This window comes from Protopterus annectens, chromosome 7.part0 (assembly GCF_019279795.1).
Source record: "Protopterus annectens isolate FY-2018-M chromosome 7.part0, PAN1.0, whole genome shotgun sequence".
NCBI classification, from domain to species: domain Eukaryota; kingdom Metazoa; phylum Chordata; order Ceratodontiformes; family Protopteridae; genus Protopterus; species Protopterus annectens.
The window spans coordinates 1,971,976,314-1,972,001,988 of record NC_056739.1 but is presented as its reverse complement, the minus strand read 5'-3'; positions in this window follow the sequence as shown (position 1 = coordinate 1,972,001,988).

Genomic DNA, 25,675 nt, shown 5'->3' with positions numbered 1-25,675 from the left:
GCTGGGCTCCAACCTGTGGCTGTGCGTTCCCTTGACACAGCAGCAGCCCTTTGCCAGGAAAGGTGTATGAGGTCAGTTGCACGATGCTGGACCTGCTCATATGTATGTGTGTGAAGGCCAACATCGTTTACCCTGTGGACAAGGTCATCCCACAGGGCGGTCCTCTCCTGCAGATGTTGATGACTCCAGCTAAACATTATGGCATGATTCTGTAGTATGGCTTCTATGATTATATTTGTCTCAGCCACTAAAAAAAGTTGACCTTCACTGATGCGACATTGCACCAGAAAGACATAAACAAGGAACACATCACAGGACCTCATACATTTGACAACAGTATGTACAGAACTTGCACATCTACTTTGAATAGCAGTAGCCTCCACACACAACCACACCATACCCCTGTAATCTATCAGCACAGTATCAGTTTGCATTGCACTCCTGGTCCTGATGTGTCATATTCCACCAATGAGGGCCAGTTAATTGCATAATCTTCTATTCCTCATTCATGTCTGTGTAGAGGGATGACATTGGCCATCTTCCATGTGGATGGGGTGTGGATGGTGCCAAGGCTTGGTGTGAGTACAGAGTGCAATGGAGCTGGGAGCACATGCCTGAGTTCATGTAGGATGTGGACAGGGATGTTATCAGGTACCATGGATACTTAGTTTGTTGCCTTTCAGTAGGCAATATGTATCTGCTCACTTGTGATGACGAGAGGAGTACGGGTGCTGTGCATAATGATGCTGAGCCAGAGGGGTGATGTTTGCCCTAAACCTATCTGCAGTGGGTTGGCTATAGCTATGTTGTGTGTGTATGTGGTCTGATTGACCATTATTGACCACCATTACAGGATGGGTTGGTTTGTTGCTTCTAAGACTGCAGACATATGTGAAGATGACCTTGTGATTGGGCCTTGGAGGCTGTGTCCAATTTGTAGTCATAGTTAGCCTTACAGTAATCCACTTGTGACTTTATGTGCTTGTTCAGACAAAGGGTGACTTGATGCTAAGTTGGTGCCTGCTCCTACTTTGCCCTGTACAGCCAGTATAGGGACTAAGCTTGTGGTTTGTGTATTGCTGCTGTCCAGCAAAAAGGGATTACTCTACTTTGGTGGAGGCAGGTTTTACAGGTAAGGTATTGCTGAGTCCATACAGCTAGTAGGTGTTCATGTAGCTGTTTGTAGTAGGCATGGACACAAAGTCATAACACAGTTGGACACCTCTCCAATTTCAAACTGATAATCATGCTTGTTGTACTACCCATGGCTGTGTTAGGGCAATGCAATAACCAAATAGCTGTAGAAATGTCACTCTGTTGACTGCACAGTAACTAAAATTACATGTGTACAACATGTACAGCTTATTTAACTGACATTTTGCATCCCATGTCTGTTGTTATGAGGCAGCCAGATACACCTACTCATACTGACATGTGCACAGGTAATACCTGATATACATTTCCATTCTGTGTCAGTATGGCACACTGTATTCACACTCCTGCTGCTCAGTCATCCCTCTCAACCCATTAGAGCAGGACATCAGTAGGACACCACACATACATGGGGGCAATGGGACAAAATTAGTGACACTGTCTTAATATTGCTGTAACACACTTGAGTCATTTGATAGCACAGTAGCCTTTGCATTGACAGACATACTCTGGAGGATGTCTAACACTCATATGGTAAAAAGAAAGCAGAAAGGCTAGGAGTGTATTATTGATGGTATTGTTATATTAAAAGGAGAGCATTGAGGTTTTTGGCCATGTCATTGAGGACTGCTGTTGTGACATAATGGCATACATTTCAGTTTCAGACTTGTATCCTTCAAAACATTCATGCCAACACATAACCTGTTTTCTATCAACATTCTGTCTGTCATCTGTGCAGATGGGATGACACCAGTGCTTGGGCTGTGATTGACTACACTGCAGAATGGGTCTGAGAGCCCATGACTGTGTTCATGTAGGATGCAGCGAGGAATGGTATCAGGCCTATGGAGACCTCTATGTGTTGCCTTTCAGAGGGCATTACAGACATGCTTTCTGATCATGAGGGGAGGGGGCCAGGTGTGGTACATGCTCATTTGTACTTATGGGGGGACAGGGGAGTGAGGTTTACACTTTGCCTGTCTGCAGCCAGTTGCCTATATCTATGGCATCTGTGTATGTGGTGTTATTGACCACCACTACAGAGCAGATATGTATGTTGCCTTTGGAATTGCAGGCACATGTCTGGAAAGCCTAGTGATTGGCCTTGATGTATGTATTCAGTTTGCACTCAAAGATAGTCTCAGTGTACATCACCTGTGACCTTATTTGTTTGTGCAAAACAAGGTGCCATGGCTGCCAATGAGGCACCTGTTCCTTCTTGGCCCGTTCAGCAATTATTTCTACCTATGATGGTAGTTGTGTATTGCTGCTGTCCACCACAGGCGTTCAGCCTACCTTGAGGGTATTGATGTTGTCCTGTCAGGTATTGCTGAGGCCATACAGCTATGTAGGTGCCCACATAGTATTGTGATGTGGGTCTGGACACTGCAGCTAGTTTCAACATATGGGATGTCCTTCATATGGGCCTTGCCCCTTTTCCTTGCCTGTGCAGGGGACATTATGAATGTGTGGGGGCTACAGCTTCACAGACGGCAGGTGGGAATACCTCACAGGGCAGGACATGTGAAGACATCTCAACAACATGGGGGGCAAAGCTCCGGAATTGGATATAGATTGTATGTTATTAGTGCTGTTATACTCATGGACTGACAGGGTTTGTCTGGACATGCATTTACTGAGTAACTTGACATCTGACAGTGATATGCCTCTAACATACCTCTCAACTGGCATGTTGTCCACAGAGTGAGAGTGACTAGAGGTTTGCCTGTTATGTTTGGTTGATTCCTTGAATAACATCTGTTTTTGTGGGGTTGGTAGGATAATGTGAGGATTGTAGTCACTAACTGTTGACATCCATTGGTGTTCCAGACATCATATCCTTCAGGGATGCTATGCTACAACAACACATGTAACACCAGCTACAGTTTGCAACACCATTATGTGTGATATGTCCCTCTTTCTGGCCCCCTGGCACCCAAGTGCATCATGCATTGTCCAGATGTCCTGCACAACAAGGTGCAGAGGAATGGTATATCATTAATTACTGACTGCACTCCAGTTATCATCCTGGTGACCTAGCAGACTCCTGGCCATGGTATGCTGCAGTGGCCAGGATTATGGTTCCGTACCCTGGAAATTCTGTGGAAATCTGTACATATGACAGTTATGTATATCTGGCCATAGTGAATAGACTGCACAGATTGTGTAGCAGTGTTGTGTGTAGATTTTTGTTAGGCTGGGTAGGGAGGGTAGTAGATGTGAGTGCCATACATCCTTAACCTGATTGTGCATGCTGCTATGGCTGCTGGTGGTCTATCAGGTCTGTATGCTTGTAGGGGCAGACTGTGAAATGTCCTATAACACCTCAGGATTCCCAGTACACTGTGATTTTGGCCAGTATATGTCAGTGTAGTGTGTGACAGTCAATCAGGATATGTTTGTTCAAACAGTCATTCTACTCTGGAGTTCATTTTGGGTACTGGTATGTTGCTGTGACTGTGATGCAAATGTTTTTGGGTGGACATTGTTGCACCACTATCTGCTTTTCACTACAGTTCCATCCCTGTAGTGCACCCTATATTTGATTGATTATACATGGGTAATTCCCTAGAGCTGATGGGGGGAGTGTCATGTTGGTCTTACTGTGCTTCATAAGGTGCTGGGTGACATGTTTGGCAGCTGCCAGGGGATTTCCATTCTGTTACTTGACTGTGGTCATACCTCTACACTGTCCAAAGGCCTAGACACTGTCCAGATGCGTGACTCATATATTTGGTCTGTTCCCCAGATAGTTGTTGTCCTTGGCTAATCATTAGGATACTCTGGGGAATGCAGTCAGTAAATCCTAACATCCATTGGTGTTACTGACTTCATATCCATCAGAAATTATATGTGACAACAAACCCTGTAACACCAGAAACTGTCTAGATTTATAACAGCAGTATGTCCAATATGCCCCTGTGTTTGGGCCTCTGTCCCCCAATTATGTCAGGCTTTGCCCAGATGTCATGCACTAAGAGGTTCAGAGGTATGTAGTGTCATTATTAATTGCCTTCATTCCTACTACCATCCCAGTGATGTCATAGACCTGTAGACATGTAACAGTGAAGCAGCCATAGATATGAGTCCTGTGCCTATAAATTCTGTGGGAAACTGCACATTTAAGAAGTCTGTGTATGTCTGACCATTGTTAACAGACTGACAGGACTGTGTAGCAGTGCAGTATGCACGTGTTATTTGGGCTGCGTAGGGAGGGGGGCACATGTGAGTGTCATGGGCCCTTTCTATCTGACTGTGCATGCTGCTCCAGTTTCTGGTTCCCTATCACCTGTATATGTTTGTATGGGCAGACCGTGGCATGTCCCATAATACCTCAAGATTCCCACTACACTGGGAATTGGGTCAGTATATGTAGGGGTAATATGTTAGTGGCAAACGGGATATTGTTGCTCACACAGTCATTATACTGTAGTGTTCAGTTTACTTACTGGTATGTCACTGTGGCTGTGGTGCAATTGTCTGTTTTCCACTAGTGTTGCATCCCTATAGTGCCTGTTATATTTGGAAATGCATGTGTACAGCCCCAGAGCTGGATTTGGGTAGTGTTATGTCAGTCTGATTGTAGTTTGGATGTTGCTTGGTAGCTGAGTGTAGTTTCCCTAATGTGTTATGTCTACACATTCATAAGATGTCCAGTTGTCTGGATGATATCTTTGGTCTGGTCCCCATAACTGTTGTGTATTCCTGACACATCAGTGGGATGATGTGGGGATTGAGGTCACCAACTAATGAGAAGTAATTGAGTCCCAGGCTTTCATATTTCAGTCAATATATGTTAGGACGTACAGTGTTACTACATCAACTTTCTCAGCTTATGTATTCACATATTTTGGATATGTCCCTATTTTCATGCCTTTGTCCCCCCACTTTGTCAGGCTTGGTCCAGATTCATTACACTAAGGGGTTCTGAGCATACCTCTCCACTTGCCAGGGTTTTCACAGACTGTCCAGCTGTTTGGCCCATACTTTTGTTCTGTTCCACAATTTATTTGTATTTGTTTAGTAAATCACTGTGATGATACAATGATTTATGTCAGTAAATAATAACATAACATTTCAGTTTCCATCCTCATATCCTTCAGTAATTGTTTGCTGAAACTCACACTGGTGCTGTAGCAAATGTCTTTGTTTCTAACAGCAATATTTGAAATATGTCCCTATATGTGGCCCATTCCCCCTCCCCCATTTTACAGCGTTTGTACAGGTTTTTTGCACTAAAAGGATGAAAAAGATGGTTCTGAGGTTTGATTGCACTGTATGTTTTATATATATATATATATATATATATAGAGAGAGAGAGAGAGAGTTTCTCCCTTCCTTTATATATTCATATATGTATATCTATATTATGTATCTACTATTTCATATATATGTTTCAACACGCACACACACACACACACACACACACACACACACATATATATATATATATATATATATATATATATATATATATATATATATAATGTGTGTGTATGTATATGTCTATATACAATGCATGAATGGTTCCACAGAGCTTTTTCCCTAATGTTGTATGCCTCTACTGCATGATATGTTTGAAAAAGCAACATTAATTCCTACAGCTCAGATAGTGTAGTGGTACATTGCTCTGACTGTAGTGTACATGGTCATGGATTTGAGACTTGGGACTGATGTTTTTTTCCCTTAATGTTAAATGACCAGAATGCATGATATGTTTGTTAAAGCATTACAGATTCTCACAGCTTAGATGGTGTAGTGGTATGTTGCTGGGATTGTAGAGCACAGCATCCTATGTTTGGGATTTGGCAGAACTGACTATTTTGTTTCTAGGCAGAACAAGGTCTGATGGATACAGAGTGATTAAGGCAGTTGTAAGTGGGTTTGCATGGGTTTGCATGATGGTAAGCGATGCTAAGCTATGGTTAATCCATGTCAGCTTCACTTACCACTGCTTATTCCTGCTTAGCCTGTGCTAATTTCTTTCAAAGAAAAGAAAAAGGGATGATAGGAAAGTGGTGAAAAAAGGGTTGCACAGAGGGAAGTACAGTATGGAAGGTAGCTTGGTATATGCAGGACGAGTGTAGGGAAGGTCCATAGCTATCCATTTCTTCTACAGCAACAGCTGTGAATTTCATCAGAATTTGGAGGTGAATTCGGACAGTCAAACTCCTGAGAGAGGGATGAAGACAACAGTAATATGTTGGCAAGCCAATTGGACCAGATTACATGTGTCCAGTGGACACATGTACAAAATGGACAGCTATGTATGAGGCATAATTTTTGGGGGGGAGAACAGATGTCCTTTTTTTTTTAAGGTGAGAGTGGGATGTTGGGGAAGGATAGTAGGTATATTTGGGGAGGTAAGTTGTGTAGGAAGACAGACAAGACAGCAGACAGGGGTGGTATATGACACATATGGGGGGTAAGCACCTTGGATGGGGAGGGTTGTTGGGAATCAGATGCCCATGAGCACCCAAATGGATACAGTGGAACTGAGTTCCCCACCCATGGGCAGTCATCACTGCACCTTCACAACCCCAAAGGTGGCTGTGCTGGGGGCTGGACAGGAGGGGCAGGCTGACCCTCAAGATGCACCAGGGGACCTCAATCTGGTACAGCTGTCCACCAAACTCCTTTTGGATGGTGATCATTACTCTTCTCATTACTGTGCAGGTATGACCTCACTTTACATCTACCTATGTCCTCTGGTTGGGCAGTGGAATGTTTGTACACAGTGTATTACTAAAGCCTTCTTAAAGCTAATACATATATTTCCTTACCTGGCAGACCTGTGGAGGGAATATCTGTTAACACTACCTGACTGTTTCTACACATATTCATATATTCAGGGTTACATATGTGACACTGACAGGGGTGCCCTGCACTCATTGTGTGTGTGTGTGTGTGTGTGTGTGTGTGTGTGTGTGTGTGTGTGTGTGTGTGTGTGTGTGTGTGTGTGTGTGTGTGTGAGTGTGCTACTGCCATACTCCACCTGGCTTTCTGTCACCCTGGGTATTGGCAGTGGTGACCACTAGCCATAACAGTATGACACTTGAGGGACATTTATCAGGAGAAACTGCTTGGTGTATGTACTTATCTTGCTGTCATTTGCAGCCTTGGGTTTGAACAATGGAAGTGTTGTATACAGCCTTCTTACAGCTAATATTTCCTTACCTGGCAGACCTGTGGAGGATATTTCTGTTAACACTACCTGAATGTTTCTACACATATTTACATATTCTTGGGTGAAATTATGCATACAACTTACTACCACTCCCTGGATTCTAAGCATGCCTGTTTGTGCAAGATGGTACAACAAGGTTGTGTTTCTTCAACACAATGAGCTATTGTGGAACTGCTGTTTGTTGTTCATAGGTTCATAGGTTCATAGGTTGGTACTAGGCTATTGGCCCTAGGGCCTATACAAGCCTAGCCATAACAATTCCCTGACTATTTCTTCCCACACTATTTACTTCCCTGGACCCCTGTCTAGCAGGGTGACTGACATGATCCCTTGGGTGAATTTCTCCCGTCCAATCATCAAGGTTCCTTTTGAAGAGGGACAAAGAGGTGCTCTGCTTGACATGTATGGGCAGTCTATTCCAGAGTATGGGGAGTCTCTGGGTCAGGAACCTATCCCTCCAGTATGTTTTGTTTATTGTGAAGACAAGGTTTAGATCCCTGGAGCATGTGGCTCTGAGGGATTAGGGATTGGTTGACTGTTTTCTGCCTAATACTCTCTTGGTTGGACAATCTGACCTTGTAATTCTGACATTCATGCATGGCAGATAGTTCTTGTACCGTGTATTAATACTTTGATATATTACAATCTGGAAAGCAATGGGTAACACTAAGCACTGCTGTAGGGGATACAGTATAATAGTTTACACATTACTATTCAGGGATCAGATCTTGGTGCATGGAGCATTTCATATAGTTGATCTCCTGTTTTACAGCTTCACATTCTTTGTCAGATGAGCCTTAATTAATTCATGCTGTCAGAGCCATAGTTGCTGTACAGAACCTGTACACATTTAGATTCATACCACCACATACCAAAGTAAGCACAACAGTCTGGGGATTTTAGCTCTATTGAAAGGTACTGGCACTTTTATTGATAGATATCCTGTACATCAGTATTACTCTGCTAATGTCTCATTTATTCATTACACACAGTACACATTTTAACCTACTGGCAGTTGACATTCTACTGATTTCTATTTATTTACCCTGAATACTGTAAGCTAGATTTGTACTCACCAGCCTCCATGCACAGCCTTAGCAACTTGCTGGCATGGGCGTCTATGTTCGCAGCCCTCTCATCTGCAGCTGTACAGGAGATAAAGAAACATTTATGCATACCTATCAATCACATACACAGGTGGGACTTCAGTGAACACTAACTGATTTTGATACTTACACACTTTTGGGACATTCTGTGCCCATGCATCTTGAGTCCACTGGTGGAAGAGCTCCCTCTTCCTACACTTGAGGTCAGCAACATGGTGCTGGACCTGCTCACCAGTTTAAGGGATGCCAGTAGCACTGGTGAGATCATGTGCGAGACAGTCCCAGGCCTCTGCTTTGCAATGAGAACCCTGGTACTGACACTGCAGCAGTCTCTCCTCATGGTCTTTCACTAGGAATCCAACCATGACCCTGGACTCCTGAATGTCCCAGCATTGCTCCAGAAAGTGCAAACCTTCTTCTATCCAGCCATAGTACATGCAAGGATGAGCTACAACTGGTTATGGCTGTATTACCACCTGTGAGGTTTAAATATAGCCAAATTCCCACCCTTTGCCATCATTGAACCATTTTGAAGATGCTGAGCTAAGCTAAGTGATGTGTAAACCCACTTAGCTAAGGTTGGCAGTACTTAAAGGGATAGATGTTGAGCACTGCTTACCAATGCGCAAATCTGCTTAGCTGGGCTACTTATTGCTTAGCATTTACATTTAAGCAAAACTTACACCACCTTAGGATAGCTGAGCATTACTTAGCATTGCTCACATTTCTTTTTATAAAGTATCAGGATTGTGGGATTGATTCATAATTACTGACATATTATAATTTAATGTTTACCGTCCATGATATCCCCCATATGCATTCATTAAATTATATTCTTGTGTGACTATACTGTATGGGGCACTTGTGTTTATATGGGGGTTTCACATATTTTCCAGCCTGACACCTCACTTTTGGACCTGCTACACTTCCCTGGTTGGCAAAAAACTGTTGCTACATAATTTAAGTTTACAAAAATAATTTTAACACTACTTTCCCATGGAAAAATAAGTTACCTGTTTTGGTACTTGAGCCATGAACGCCTGCATATTAACCCCAGACTCTAACCACTACACTATTTCACCTTGGAAATTTCACCTCTATATTTGCATTTATCTCCTATGGAATGTTTACGCTATGCTAAGTTGAGGGCCATAACATGCACATCTGCTTAGATACGCTTAAACATTCCTTAGACTAGAAAAAAAAGTTTATATTATTATTATGTTATTATGTTATATAAGTGAGTCTTGTGATGTTCTGACAACTCATTGAGGACTGCAATTGTGAAATAATGGCATTCATTTGGCTTTCAGGCTTCTATCCTCCAGGGACTCCTGCTAATATATATATATCCTTTCTATCAACTTTTTAAGTGTGTGAGGGAAATTTTTCAGACGTGTCCCTAATTTATTATTTATTCCCCCATTATTTGTGCCTTTGTCAACATGCATTGCTGTAAGGGAATATTGGCATACATTTGCTTTCAGATTTCCACCCTTCAGTCATTCATGCTAATATGACCTATTTTCTATCAACTTTCTATGTTTAGTGGGAAATATGTGTGCTTCATCCCTTTTGAGGGATTTATCCCCCATTATTTGTGCATTTGCACACATTTCCTGCTTTAGCAGGTTGCAGAGGCATCATACGGCAATTTGGCAATGCAGCGTGTGTATCACAGAACCTGTCACACACCCCCTGCATTGCTTTCTTCATGCCAATATTTATTTCGATAATTTTCCATTAACGAGGCAACAGCTTTTTTGGCCTCATTTTATTGTTGTCCTTGTCATGCAACTGATCAAGCTAGTTGTATTTGCATATGGTTCTTACTACATTGTTTTGAATAATATTAAATGTGACTAGTCTCTTTCTTATGAGACAAATGAAAAAAAGCTGCAGGAATATTTATGCAACCACAAAAGTGCCTGGTCTGTTTTAAATTTGATTTTCGGCCTCACACCTGAAGCAATACAAAACGGAATTAGTTATTTTAAGTACTTCTACTTGAAGTCATCAATCAGTGTCTGCTTGGCTGGTTATAAATTCCTACAGAAGGAAAATCGCTGCAGATTCCTGATCATCATACATCACCTAAAAAAATCTTCAAATGCAAATGCTGACATTTGGCCACATCACTCCAGTCATAGTCATCACTTTCAGTGAACTGTATAGCTTGCCTTGCATGTTCGGTAGACACTGCTGTCACTATTTAGCCTTGCATGCTTTATCCCATCTCCCTGTCATCTTAAAAAAAAATGGAAACTTTTTATAGAGTTTGACATAACCTTTATTACTTAGTAGATCTCTTTTGTATTACATAATTGTATAATCTTATAAGTAGAGTATATCTGTTTTTTACTATGGTATATTTTAAAATGAGAAATGTGAAGGACTTAGGCAGCATGGGAAGAACCGCTGGCATATGTCCATAGTCTTTATGGAGTGCAGAATGGAAATGTCACACAAATACTTCCTTTCGGCCTGGTCATTTTGGAATGAGTGCAGATCACACTGATCTAAATTCAAACTGATGTAAACAAATACAGTTAAACACAACTCACAGCTTTTAAGTAGCTATTCAATTCCTTGATGGTGGAGTCATCTTCTTACAATGCTTTCATTCACACTTATTAAACAAAAAATAGAGGCACACTGAATTTCAACACACTGATTCATAATTCCCTTTCAGAAGAGGGAAATTTCACTTATGTTGAATTATTTGACACTCGATATTTTTGGAAAAATTGACAAAGAATGACAAGTTTCCTTATGACAAAAAACAACTACTTTTCCGTTAACGAAACCAAATAAGCTGTTGCCCCATTAACGGAAAAGTAACTTTATTTCAGTGTCCGCGGACACTGAATGATTATTATTTCATTTCAGTGTCTGTAGACACTGAAATACTGGCTTAATATTAGAGTAAACTTCTAATATTATGCCAGATCGATTTAGAAAGTGCTGTACAGCACTTTCTGAGCGCAGGGGGCATGTTCAGTGTCCGTGCACTACTTGAACACACCCGCTGCACTCCTTCACAGTTCATGTCCATATAGGGAGTACAGCAGCTCACCTTCATGAATATGCAAGGCACACTGCTGTGCTAAACGGATACAAACCATTCTGTGCAAGAATAGTTTTATTCTTGCAAGGAATTGATTGAATCCAGGGGACTATTTTCTTTATTTTTACAATTATCACAGAGATTTGTATTTTACTTAAAACTTTAATTTCAAATTTTACAAAAAAAACACTGACAGTCATTTTTGCGATCAAAGAAAGAAAAACAGTCTCACATTGAAAAATTACATAGCGTGAGAAAGAGTAAACTTCTCTTCCCTTGAAATAATGCATCTGGCAACCGATTAAAGTACAAATAGAATATAATAAAGTACTAATTAGTATCAATCTGAAGGGTGCAGGACTTCAAAAGACAAATATATAAAACATTTGCTAACAGACTGGGGCAGCCCACTGGAAATAAGTGTCCCTTTTCAGGAGCAGACCATGAGTACTGTCTAACGAAGTAACTTGGCAAAGTCACATAGTAGACAAATGAAGGTTGAGGGAATCAAACCATGTACTAGTGCAGGGGTTTTCAACCGGTGTGCTACAGCACTCTGGTGTGTCACCAGAGATCAACAGGAGTGCCGTGTGTCATAACAGGTTGACAGGTGTGCTAAATTAAAAATCTACTCATAGTTAAAATATTAACATTAAATTCAAAGACGTCATGCTGCCCAATTTATTTGTAGCGAAATAATAAACACACTATCAACATTAAAGAAACCAAGGATTGCATCAAAAGAACATGGCACATATAATGATGCTTGTTTACTACAATCAACTTCCTTTCTTTATACCTGAAAGTTCAACTGTTGAATCCTACACTAAGGCACTGTACACGCACATCCACTCATGTATGAATCGTGCCAGCCCAAATAGAACCAAGATGCTCTTCTCCAAAAAAAGGAAGCCAATGTGGTGGTCCACTGTCATAAACAAACTTTACAATAAAAGGAAGAAACTGTTGCAGAAAAGAGGAAAATCCCAGGATGCAAAAAAACTCCCTTACCAGCCCTCAGTAAAAAGCTGAGATCCCTCATAAAATACTCCAAAGTTAGTTACGAAAATAAAAATTGCCAAAGATTCCAAAGACAGCCACAAGGCATTCTATAACTATGTCAAGAATATAAATGGCAATGCTCAGATATGCTCTGAGCTATAACAGAATGGCATTAAATATATCGATCCCAAGGATATTGCCAGTATCCTGGCAGATCAATTCAGTGCCAACTTCACCCCCCTATCACCCCCTAAACAGCCCATCTCAATACCGGAATATTTCCAAATTCCTGTAATAACGACCACACAAGTAAAAAACACACTCTCCAAAGCTAAGAATACATCCATGGGACCAGGTGACATACCGGGCTGTGTACTACATGAACTACAAAATGAACTGGCACCTCACCCAAGTGTCATGTTTAATCATAGCTTCACCTCAGGCTTCATGCCCACTGAGTCTGAGTGGCGCACAGCTACAGTTATCCCACTCCACAAGGAGGGATCCACCTTGGATCCCGGGAACTACTGCCACATCAGTCTGATGAGCCTGATCTGCAAGGCCATGGAATGTATTATCACGGAACTTATAAACAAAGACATTGGCAACCTTCAAACACTGGACCCCATCCAGTTTGGGTTTGTGAAGGGCCGATCTTTTCTCCTGAACCTGATTGACTTCTTTGAATCAGTCTCCAGAGCCATGGACGAGGGTAAGGTGGTCCACACAGCCTATCTGGACCTCACCAAGGCCTTTGACACCATCCTCCCACTCTGGAATCATAGATAGACTTACTAAGCTGGGCATTAATCCCTAAGTCATTTGATGGGTTGCCATCTGGCTTACTGACAGAACCCACACTGTAAAAGTAGCCGACTCCAAATCCAGCTCCAGACAAGTGACAAGTGGAGTACCTCAGGGTTCAGTCCTGGGACTGCTCTTGTTTGGCATCTACTACTCTGAAGTACAGGCCAACACTAAGGGACTCTGGCTAACAAAGTGTGCAGATGACTGCAAACTGGGAGCCATTATTGAATCTCCAAATTATGTGGATACTCTACAAAAGGGCCTTACAGAAACAGATGCTTGGTGCCAGAGCCATGGGCTCAAGCTCAGTGCCAAGAAATGTATATTTATCCCCTTTGGGAAAAAAACATGCACCCGTGAATTACCACATAGGTGGCAGTACACTAAACACCAAAAGTGTGATAAGAGACTTAAGGACACAGGTGGACAGTGGTCTCACTTTCGATAACCACATTGCCACAACAGTCAGGAAATCCTATGTGGCACACTTCATCACTAAAGGCTTTTCATCCAGAAAAAAGGAGGTCATTGCCCCACTGTACTCATCCCTCATTAAACCCATTATAGAATACAATGCCCCGTTTGGTATGTACTTCTCAAGACATCTGCAACAACTGGAAAGGCCGCAGACATACCTCACTAAAAGAATCACAGGCCTAAAGCAGATACCCTACGCTGACCACCTTAAAAAACTCCAGCTATACTCTGTCGCATATCATCTACTCCGAGGTGATCTCTGCTTAACATACAAGGCCATGTCAAACCCAGAGCTGTTGGACATGCTACACTTAAAGAAATCCCAATCCCTCAGAGCCACATGCTCCAGGGATCTAAGCCTTGTCATCACAATAAACGACATATGCTAGAGGGATAGGTTCCTGACCCAGAAACTCCCCAGACTCTGGAACAGACTGCCCACACATGTCAAGCAGAGCTCCTCTTTGGCCCTCTTCAAAAGGAACCTTGACAATTGGATGGGAGATAGGAAATTCACCCCGGGGATCACATCAGTCACCCTGCTAGACAGGGGTCCAGGGGAGTAAATAGTGTGAGAAGAAATAGCCAGGGAATTGTTATGGCTAGGCTTGTATAGGCCCTAGGGCCGATAGCCTAGTACCAACCTATGAACCTATGAACCTATGAACCATAACTACTCTGGTTCATAGGTAGTTACTAGGCTTAAAATGCAGGGGACAACTGAGGAGCCTAACCCAGATTTTCAGTTGCACCAAAGTACTGTCCAGTTAAAAGTGATTTGCTTAAGGACAGGGCATAAATATGTTTTGCAAAAGAGACAGATAAGGATAATCTACTCTAAATCACATCAACATTTATTTTGTAAATCACAAAAACTGTGAAACTCTAGTAACTGACATTGACTGACTGTAATCCTGAGTGATTTGCTAAAGGAAAAAAAAAATCATAAAAAATAATGGAGGTCTAGCAGTTGTTGTGAAGGTTTTTAAGGTTCTTTAAGGTTCTTGCCTCTTACACTTAAGGATCAGGGTTTGATTCCAAATAAATCACTTAACTTGCCAACCCCTCTGACTGGTTCATTATATGCACACAGGGGTGTTGCCAGAATTTTTAGACTTGTACACACCACTTCCACACTGCTGCCCCCACTAAACCACACTGCCATAATCACCATGCTATACTCCTACTCCTTACATACTGTTGCCCTAGCCACACCCCCATCATAATGTCACTCTCCCCAACCTCATCAATTCCATCCCAGGAAGCTAATAATTTATGTGAAACACCAAAACAAAAGTAAATATTTTAGTCCAAACCCACATTTGACTTCAATGGAAAATCACATAAAGTATCTCTCCGTTTAGATTATGGTAGACGTTATCCCAACTGAGCTGTATCCAGCTGGCTACTCATGAGTGCTTTTAATAAAGTGTGCCACAGTCCCCACATATAAACTGTAGGGAAGTACCTGCTTTTGTCACCTCACATCAAATTATCAACAAGCTTAATGTATTAATCCAAATCATTCTTAAAAATCCAACCATTAGTCTATTGCTAGCTGGAGATCTCTGCCAGTGTCCTCCAGTGAACATGGAAGTTACCTTAACACCATTGGGGATTAATTATAAAACCAAATGCATTCTTGCTAGGGGGTTACAATTATCTAAACAACGATTAGAATACTTACACCTCTGAAAATGAATACACTTAGCATTTCCTAAAGGCATTAACACCAGTGCACTAAAGGCTCAAGTATCTTTGATCTGAACCTTGCCAAACTAGCTCATACCTGTACCCCAGTTCACATCTCCTCATCCCAAGTGACCATAAATCAGCTTTTGTGCCATTTGCAGTGATATTACATCACCTCTAAATGAAACTGCTAAACCAACTTCCAACTGTAGAAGACCTAGGCAAAATTCCAAACCAATTCCCCACAAATTGGCACTGAGGGATGCCACATTCACCTCCATTTGTTATCAATATCCAAATGCCCGCTTAGAAAATTTAGCACCTATCCACCCTATATATTATCTCTGGTGGGATTCTCTTATTAATAAACCATATAACATAAGTAGCATAATGACAAGCTGTAACAAAAATAAATAAATAAAAACAATATCCCTCCTCCTACTTCAAGATTATAGTGCAACATACTATGAAGAAACTTAAGAGCACTACTAGAAAACATAACACAGAGTGCGCACTTAACATTGCTACATTGCTATAGATAGCAAACAAAATTGCAAATCTTTCTCCAGTTATATCAGGAAGTTAAGGAATAATGTTCAACTATGGACTAAGCTCATCATTACACATTCCAGCCCCAAGGATACGGCCAATATCTTAGGAGACAAATTTAGTGCTAAATTCCCTAAACAACCCGCATTTTTGCTCCAACTATCCTTGAAAAACATTGCAACCACAGCATAAATATCTTCACATCTGAACACACATAAATGCTTTGTTTACGTAGACTGCATTGTTAATATATTTAAATCTTAGCTGTTACTCAGATGCACATATGCTGTGATTCTTATTGTGTGGGCCACAATGAACTTTCCTTCTCCAAGCCTTATCCTTCTCTACCTCCCTACTAATCTTAATACAATTCAAATCAGGACTAAACAGTTGCAAAGTAAATAACGTCACACTCTTGTCTCTCCAAAATCAATGGCCACTTAAGTAAATTTTTTTCAGCTAATGTTTATGAAACCTTTATCCACTTATATTTCCAAATTCCTATCCCATATATTTTAGCTTTCCATAATACACCTTCTCATTCTGTCTTATGTCAAATGTTCCAAATCATAATGCCCCAAATTGTCACAATGTAAATCTAGAAAAACAGTAGACGAAGGCTGAAACCAAAACATTAGTTGACTGGTTCATGCACACAAGCTGCAGTTTGACTAATAAATAAGCATAGTTTCCCTACATCCCTTGAGTCAGTGACGAGGTGAATAAACAAAGCAAGCAACATGCATGAAAAAGGAAGAAAGTTCATGGCAGGCAGTGAGAAAGTAAGTCCTTAGCAGGTCCAGAAACACAAAAGACTGATCAGCAGACAAAGAAGAAAAGCTCGGTCTCACTATGGCGTAGATACACAAATACAGAATTTAGTCAGTAGAAGTACCAGCACACCTCAACTTCTTTGAGCAAGAATTCTGGACAAAGTAAAAAAATAATGGGGAGGGGAGCCTAAAATCAGGGACAATTTTTAACTATTACTGTAATTCAATTAAAACATTGCAAGAACAATGGCTTTTGTATAAACAGTCATTTCTTGAAAAAATAAGTATGAAACTTTGTGCAATGATACTGGCTTACTATAATCTTTGGTCAATTACCAAAAAAAAAATCAAAACTTTTATGAAGGACAGGGAGAAAATATTAGGCAAAATTATGGACTTTTGACAGATATAAATAGCAGAGATGAAAAAAGAAATGGGACATCATTGATCCAAAAATAAAGAACAACAAATATGAACAGCAAGAGTGACAGCATCATTCATCAATCAAGAAAAGAGACTGTAGTTCTGATTTTATAATGATGCTGCTACAGAAAACATACTTATTCGCTACCATGCTGGTACTCTTGTGAAGGTGCTGCAAACACACCTTCCTCTTCACTCCTGCATGTCACCCTGTTAGTCTTGGAATTGCTGGAATTCTTCTACCAGACAGAATGGCAAAAACCCTATAAATGGATATGGGAAAGCTGCAAAAAAAAAAAATGTCGCTTTGATGTTTTGCTGGTTTCTCATATTCCAGAATACATTTACACTTTAATTGGAGGAATTAACACTTTCACCTTCCAAAAGGGATGAAACATTAATAAAATGAAAACAGCTAATTTGGTGAAAATTGTGATACAATCTCAAATCACTAAGTTTTCATAGAGTATACATACATTTTTAAACTATAGCTAGGGTAGTTATCTCAAAGGTCCTACTGGTAGCCGTGTTGCTACTCTCCATTCACAATTCTCATACTATAGTGTGTACAGTGTGTACACCTCCTCACACCCTTACACACACGCACACACACACACACACACACACACACACACACACACACACACACACACACACACACACACACATGTGCGCGCGCTCTCCTAATTCTGCATTAACACTGCTACAGCTACCCATTCCTCATTACTTCTCCCATGGTTCAGCTCATTCCCATGCACTACTCCTTGCATGCTGAAAGCCCCCCCCCCCCACTGCTTCTCATTCCATTAGAGCTTCCATGTGTTCTATGTACGAATTAAATCTTGTGCCATTTCGCAGATGTTTTCCATTTGCTGTGCCATCTCCAGCTTCAGCTGCTGAGGCAATGAGACTAGAGATGGTAGGTGCAGCAGGAAATCATCTGTTTTGCTTTGCTTTGGATGCCTGTAAGAAATGCAATATTTTGGATGCCAATCAGGAAATACAGCCCCAAGCTATCACTGGGCCCTAAACAACATCTAAGTTACTTAGTGCTGGATCTGGCCCTAAACTTGGTCAAACACACTTTTGAGATGTTGGCGTAAATGTCTATAAAAAAAATCCCAAACAGTAGAGGGTCTACAACTGATCCCTGTGGCATCCTACTTGCTAACAAATTTAAATTTGGATAGGGAACCAGCAACATTCACAACTTGGAATCTGTTGAATAGGCAATTTGTAGTACAGTGGACATTCTAGGGGTGTGCATCAAGCGTGTCTAATATTTCAAAAATACCAGCATAGAGGATAGTTTCAAAAGCCTTGGCCAGGCTGAGATAAGCAGTGTGCACAGAATGACCACTGTCCACAACCCCTGCAATCTTTTCAAAGAGGCTTACTAGGTTCAGGGGAATAGCATCTACCCTTAACAAAACCAAACTGACTGGGATCTAGATGAGTTAAGTTGCCTGTGTTTGTATAAATAAGTTCTGCTATGATATGTTCCATGGCTTTGCATAGAAGGCTGGTGTGGCTGATGGCTCTGTAAGTCTGTAAGTACCTTCAGAGGGACCACCCATTTGTACGGAAGTTATAGTGGCTATTCTTCAGACATTAGGAACAAGCCCTGTAGACAGGCTGAGGTTGAATAGTTTAACTACAGGCTGAAACAGTACCTATTTTGCACTGATAAGAACGCAGCTTGGTATGTTGTCTGGACCCATGGAAGTATTACTTTTAGCTTTTGACAAGGATTTGAAGACTTGCTCCAAAGTGATTAGAGAAGAAATTAAATTCTCAGGGACATTAGGGGCAATAATGTGGGTAGGAGGAGTAAATTACAACTAAATCTGTGAACTAATATGTTGGCTGTATCCTTGGCGTCAGAATGGGTGATGATATTATGGATGAGCTCAGTGAAGTATTGGTCATTATTCCTTAATTTTATGGCATAACCAAAGAAAGAATTGTGGTTTTCTTTGGAATCTGTAGCAATCTTAAGTTCGTATTCTGCTTTAAACTTTCTAATAGTGTTTTTAAGCACCTTTCTGGCATGTTTCAGTGTAGTCTTGCAGAAGGGAGATGGGGATTTCTTGCAACTTTTTTTGTTGACATTTTATTAATATGAGAGTTCCACCATACAGGTTTATTCCATTATTTACAGAGCAGATGGGTACTGTCTTTTGTATGCAACTATTAAGGTGGTGGCATAAGTCAGAGGGGAATGCAGAAGCCCTTTCAGTTAAGTCTACCAGTTGAAGTAGGTTTGGCTTGGGGGAATCTCCAAAGACATTTGTTGGTGTTGTGGTACAACTAGATCTTGCAGAAAAGGTGACTGATTTGTGGTCAGACTTAACCAGGGATAGGAAGATACAGGGTGGGGGTGCAGGTGGGAGCTTCATTGGTAATGACCAGCTTAAGGATATTAGAGCCTCCACTGGGTAGTTTTACAATTTGCTCCAGTGCATTGTATTAAGGAGATCTAAGAAACACTGAGTGTAATTATTTTAAGAGCTGTAAGTATGCTAATCAATGTGTGGGCAGTTGAATTCCCCTCAGAAGATGGTATTTGGTTTCATATTTAAAATTCCAATGGTGCTGAGATAATTGATGGAGATTAGTAGCTAGTAACTATACAAATATGAATGTGCTGAGTTGCAGGATGGTGTCAAGTTCTGACATCTTTTTATTTAAATGCCTAGCACTGAGTAGTGCCACATTGATTTTGTTCAAATTTGAGTGTGAATTTTCTTTGTAGAACTGTCCAGTAGAAGGGCTCTGCCTAAAAAAGGAACTATGAGGACAGCAAAGGCTTTATCCAGTATGTGGCACCCCAAGTATGGCCAGTATAAGCCAAAACAGGCAAAACAGGAAGTCTTATGTACCATATCATCCTAGGTTAACACATACCAGATCACTTATTATTAGATTATACCCCCTATTATCAAATATCTGTGAACAATTTTTCTACAAAGGGGTGTGATTTCATGCCATTTAAAATGGTTATTTGTCAGGGTACAGTGGAACGTACAAGATGTTCCTGAATGAATGTGATTTTATTTCAGTGCTGCAACACATAAATAGTACAAGATTGCTTTGCACATTTGCACTTAATAGGTTTCAGACTTTCCTGCATACTATGAAATTAATGTAGTACCATTTCCAAAATAATTCTCAATTAAATTCTGCTGGTATGCAAAAATAAATAAATAAATAAATAAAACATTCTCTAATGCTTCAGGTGGTTATTTGTTTCTCTTAATCAAGATTCAACTCTTAGTGGAACAAAACTTAACAAAAACAAATAGTCTTCACAAAGAAGACTGTTTTCAAAATTAAAAACAGCAAAATGTTTTCTGTGGTAGAACAGCCCTAAGGGTTTAGCCAGGCTTTGTAGTCAAATGAGTACGTTGTCATTAGCATTAGAGCTATTCTGTGCACAGTACCTTGAGTTCTATAAACTAAAGCCTGCAACACAGAGATGTACATACTTTAGAGAGAGAGGGTTAGTCATGTAAACACAGCCCTCCTTTTAGCTGCAGGAGACAACATCTGAAAAGGATTTAGTGGGTAAGAAGGGATAACATTTGAAGATAACAGCATTTTAATAAACAACAGAATGGAACAAGAGAAAGGGAGTGTGAGTACAAAATGGAATTTTCTGGCTGGACTACTGTGGAGCTATACCCCCTAATCAGTGACATATGCCTTCTTCACTGCCTCCTGAAAATATACTATTACCGGCAAGAATTCTGTTCTTCAGGGGAAAAAGACATTTTCCTATTGTAATGATCTTCAAAAAAAAACTAAATGAAAACTCCAGCCAAGCTAGAACTTCCATTGAGTGACCTCCCAAACCTCCTGTAACAGAGGCACATAGGATATTTGCAAATGACCCCTATGAACATCAGGTGTTTCAGCTGTATGACGATTCTGATTAACCATGACTTTTACATTTGAAGTCATTTTAATGGACAATTTCAGGCCAATAAAGCCAAACCCCACTAGCTATGGCTATGCAAATTTCTGCCTTGTTATGACCTCATCAGCATAGCATAAGCAGAGGTCATTTGCATACATCCCATGTGCCTCTGTTACAGGAGGTTTCGGAGGTCACTCATTGGAAGTTCTAACTTGGCTGGAATTTTCATTTATTTTTTTTCTGATTGGTTTTTCCGTGTGACCTTCTAACTCTTTGTTTTAATTTGTTTGGGATATTTTTCAGTCACCCTAATGATAAGGGACATCAGCTGCGTATAACAACCCTGTGTTTCACACTCTGCTTATGGTATGCTGATGAGGTCATAACAAGGCTGAAATATGCATATCCATAGCTAGTGTGGTTTGGCTTTATTGGCCTTAAATTGTCCATTAAAATGACTTCAAATGTAAAAGTCATGGGTAATCAGAAAAGCCATATAGCTGAAACACCTGATGTTCATAGGGGTCATTTGCATATATCCCATTTGCCTCTGTTATAAGAGGTTTGGGAGGTCACTCATTGGAAGCTCTAGCTTGGCTGGAGTTTTTGTTTAGTTTTTTCTGATTGTTTTTTTCAGTGTGATCTTCTAATTCTTTGTTTTATATTTCAATGATCTTGAGATACTATGGCGCACGTATCCTTAAATTTTCTTTTCTTTTAGAAGGAAAAAAACATTTTTTTTCACTAGTATGCACAATGGAAGTTTTCCATTCCTGAAGCAATGCTGTCATCTATCAAAAGGAAGTCTTTCACAAATCCCCATTTTCATAACAAATGTCATAAGAACTTTTTCCAACATGGTAAACAGTTACTTCATCTGATTCACTTCCCTTTATCATTAAAAGATTGTCAAAGGAAAAACTTAGCATGATATCTTGTGTGTCCATTGCCAGGACAGTTAAATGCACTGGAATGTATTAATTAAATGCATTAATATAGAGGTGGAGTCCTGGCAGTTTAGAGAATGTAAGGTAATGTAGGAATGCTATACACACACACACACACACACACACACACACACACACACACACACACACACACACACACACATCCACATGCACAGAATCTATGGTTAGTTTAGAGGTCACTGAGTCAACTGCATGAATGCTAATCAGAAGTGGGTGAAAGTGAAGACCCTGGAAAAAATACACAGACATGGGGAGGAAATGCAGACTCAGTACAAAATACACCGTGCTAGAAACAAAACCAGAGAACAAAATATTATAAGACAGTAACAATTAATTAATGCCATCAACACAAAAGTTTTATGCATGTTGCTTAGACATAGGGTTAGTTATATAAACACAGCCTCCTTGTAGTTGTAGACGATATTATCTGAATGGGATTTAATGAATGAGAAGGGGTAACATTCTAAGATAATAACATTTTAAATATACAGTAGAACAAAACAACCAAAAGAGGTTGTGAGTACTAAGGACACTGCTGCACTATATCACCCCTAAATACTTCAAAAGAAACTAATTAGAATTCTAATAGACTAAATGCAATTGATTTTATTTATTTATTTGCTTGCATTTGTTTACCAGGAAAGCCTGGTTGGCTTGAAAACCCATTTTCAGGAGACTCATGAAGATAAGTTTCAAAAAAGTAACAACTGCTATATAGTTGAACAAATATGGATGTAATGTATGCAGACATAATAAAAGATGTATCCAGCATTTTCAAAAGGTAATAATTCATTGTATAAGGTAAGGAACATGGGTGGTGAGTGGTACTACTGCCATCCAATAGGTAGGATAAGATAGGACCACTCTCTCCACAAAAGATGAAGTGATAGCAAGAAAGTGCATGAGTCTATTTCAGTGAGTCATCCATAAAATATAAACTGTCTCCAAGAGAATAAAGAGAATATGCATTGCTGTTTTGGGTATTAGCTTCCATCCTCCGCACCCAAACTGAACTGCACCCTGTCAGGAGTGGCCTTAGGTCAACTGGTGCCCTAGTAAAAATGGTTCCACGGCGCCCCCCACTACACCACCCAGTGCCCCCATCCTGGTCTACCTACGCCAAAATAATACTGGAAAAGTGCCCCTGTTAGAGTAGCACCCTAGGCATCCACCTAGTTGGCCTATTTCCAAGGCCAGCTATGCACCCTGTTCATTTAAGACCCTCATCCCCCTCTCTGTGAACCACTGTCTTCCAGCACTCCTTTATCCATGATAACTGCCTTTCATAGAGAACAATTATTTTCATCTACACACATCCTCGGGAAGGCTAGCAGAATTTTCCACTTCCCTGCAGCTTTCTTCCTGGCCTAGTAGACCTGCCATGACACTGAAACAGGTCAGAGACTTTCAGTTACCTGTCTGCTCTTACATAAAACCAAACAATATCCCTCTCACCTGCAGACCGCTGAATCAGCCTCAGAGGCATGTGCCTTGCAATATGAGTTGGGGATTGCTGGAATAAGGCTCAGTCTTGGACTTTCCCATTGGTTACTTTATTTTAAAATCATTTAACTTCACTTGTATTTAAGCCCCCTGTTTGCACATAGCTGTGCATCATGCAGTGGGGTTTAGCACTGCTGTGAATAGCCATGCATAGAAGCAAACGCCTAGAAAGACAATTTTCCCTAGATATCATAGGATCATAGGAAGTTACTAGGCTATTGGCCCTGAGGCTCTTACAAGGCTAGCCAAGAATTTAGCCCATATTCTGACAAGTCATCCCCCAATGCCCCTGTCCAGCAAGGGCACAGGTGTAATCCCAGGGGGTGTATTTTCTGTTCCCCATCCAGTTATCCAGATTGCGCTTAAAAAAGATTAATGAGGTACTCTGCTTGATGTGGAGAGGGAGACTATTCCACAGAAGGGGCAGTCTCTGGGACACAAATCTGTTCCACCAACAAGTCCTATTGATGTCACAGACCAGGTTGAGGTCTCCCATGTGGGTTACTCGAGTGGAGCTTGACTTGCGTATATGCAGCAGTTCCATCAAGTTGGGGTCTGAGATTGCTTTGTATGCCAGACAGAGGTCACCTCTGAGGAGTCTGTATGAGACTGAGTAGAGGGACAAGGCTTTTAGCCACTCTGTGTAAGATAGATGTCTGAGGCCCTGAATTCTTCTGGTGAGGAACCTCTGTGTTCTCTCCAGCTGCTGCATGTGCTTTGTGAGGTACATGCTGAAAGGGGCGTTGTACTCAGTAATGGGTCTTATAAGGGAAGAATACAGGGATGTTATGACCTCCTTGTCCCTGGATGAGATACCCTTCCTAATGAGGTGGGCCATTTAGAAAGCTTTCCATACAATGGAGGCAATATGGTGGTCAAAAGCAGTTTGCTATCAACCTGGGTGCCCAAGTCCCTCACAAATGATTGCATGTTTAGGACCTTGTTATTAATGTGATAATTTGTGGGGACATCACTCTCCCCAAAGGGGATGATGATGCATTTTTTGCATTCAGTTTGAGGCCATGTTTCTGGCACCAGTCATTTGTTTGGGTGAGGCCCTCTAGGAGGATGTCCATATCACTAGAGGAATTGATGACAGTGCCCAGCTTGCAGTCATTTGCAGACTTGGTCATCCATAGCTCACTGGTTTTGGCCTGCTCCTCAGAAAAGTATATCCCAAACAACAGTGGCCCCAGGGTACACCACTCATTATGGGTCTACTGCTTGAGGTGGTTTTCCCTATTTTGTCTAGGTGGTTCTATCAGAGAGCTAGTTTGCTACCCATCTGGTAACATGCAGATTGATGCCTAGTTGAGAGGGTTTATCTATTATGCCTGTGTGAGGAATAGCATCAAAGCCTTTGGCCAGGTCAAGGTAGGTGGTGTGCACTGTCTTCCCCTCATCCATGGCTTTGGTGACTGTCTCAAAGAAATCAACCAAATTTAATAGGCATGACCTCCCCTTGACAAAACCCAACTGTGTGGGATTGAGTGTTTGGAGGTTGCCAATGTCCTTGTTAATGAGGTCCATGATAATCCATTCCATGGCTTTGAAGATCAGTATAATTAGGCTGATGGGTCTATAATTTCCTGTATCAGTGGACACTCCACCTTTGTTCAAAGGGATGACAGTGGCTGTCCTCCACTCAGCTGGGATCAAGCCGGTACTCAGGCTTTGGTTGAATAGGGTGCCTGATGGTGCTGCAAGTTCCTGCCTGAGTTCATGTAGAATGCATCCTGGGATGTTATCAGGTCCCATGAAAACTGTATTTTTTGTCTTTCAGAGGGCAGTGATGACTTGCTCCCTAGAGATAAGAGGGGGGAGACAGGTGCTGAGGATGTCCTGATTTACTGATGGGGGACAGAAGGGTGTAGTTTTCACTGAAACTGTCTGCCAGCAGGTTGGCTATATCTCCGGCATTTGTGTATGTGGTGTCCTTGACCACCGGTTCTGAGCAGGAATGGTCAGTTATTTAAGGCCAACTTGTAACAGCAGCAAGGATGGTTTCTGTAGAGGAAGAATTTGTGGAAGAATGTTCAATATTGAGGGC